Source organism: Balaenoptera ricei, chromosome X (assembly GCF_028023285.1).
Source record: "Balaenoptera ricei isolate mBalRic1 chromosome X, mBalRic1.hap2, whole genome shotgun sequence".
Lineage (NCBI taxonomy): Eukaryota > Metazoa > Chordata > Mammalia > Artiodactyla > Balaenopteridae > Balaenoptera > Balaenoptera ricei.
This window is the reverse complement of record NC_082660.1, coordinates 21,679,667-21,680,679: the sequence shown is the minus strand read 5'-3', so window position 1 is coordinate 21,680,679 and position 1,013 is coordinate 21,679,667. Positions and strand designations below refer to the sequence as shown.

The 1,013-nt window shown below is 38.6% G+C and overlaps 1 non-coding gene across 1 annotated transcript; it reads left to right on the top strand.

Annotated features, from left to right (window-relative positions):
• The first annotated feature begins 541 nt into the window (after positions 1-541).
• Positions 542-614, top strand: TRNAG-UCC (transfer RNA glycine (anticodon UCC)). Its single transcript has one exon. It is a non-coding gene; the product is annotated as a tRNA-Gly (tRNA).
• Positions 615-1,013: the final 399 nt, after the last annotated feature.

Below are 1,013 nucleotides of genomic sequence, written 5' to 3'. Positions count from 1 at the left end.
CCACAACTAAAAGCCCGCATGCCGCAACTAGGAGCCCGCATGCCACAACTAAAGATCCTGCATGCTGCAACAAAGATCCTGCATGCAGCAGTGAAGATCCCACGTGCCGTAACTAAGACCTGGTGCAGCCAAATAAATATTTTTTTAAAAATATTCTTAAGTAGTCTTATAACTATCAAAGAAATTGATTTCATAATTTAAAAGCTCCCAAAAAATAGATCTCCATGCCCAGATGGTTTTAGTAGAGAATTCTACCAAACTTTTAAAGAAGAAATAACACCAATTCTACACAATCTCGCCCAGAAAATAAAAGATGAAGGAACACTTCCCAACGTATTTTATGAGGCTAGTGTTACCCTGATACCAAAAAGAGACATGGACAATACAAAAAAAGAAAACTATAGATCAATATCTCTTGTGGAAGATAAAAAGCTAAGAAAATGGAAAGAACATGGAAGATAAAAAGGGAGACCAGAGAACTGTCCTTTAGAACCCTTTAGCACCTGTTAAAAGAGGAGATTAAGAAGGGAGAAGAGGGACTTCCCTGGTGGTCCAGTGGTTAAGACAATGCACTTCCAATACAGGGGGTGCAGGTTCGATCCCTGCTCAGGGAACTAAGATCCCACATGCCACATGGTGTGGCAAAAACAAAAACAAAAACAAAAAAAAAAGAAGGGAGAAGAAAAAGATGGAATAAGATACCCAAAGGGAGAGAGAGACTGACAGAAATAAAGGGAACAGTGCTCAGTTATGGATAGAGGAAAAGAGATACAGAGAGAGAGAGAGAGAGAGCCCAAAAACATAGAATAAAACACACTGCAAACAGATCAATGAGCAGGAGATATCCAAAAAGAGACAAGAACCACAGACAAAGACCTAAATGAATCAATTAAACTGAAATTTAAAGAGAGAGACTCTTCAAATGCATAGAGGTGGTTGTAATTTTGTTTGTGCCACAGAAGACTCTAAAGCCTTCTTACATTTTTGTAACCATGAGAAGTTTAGATCTCTGG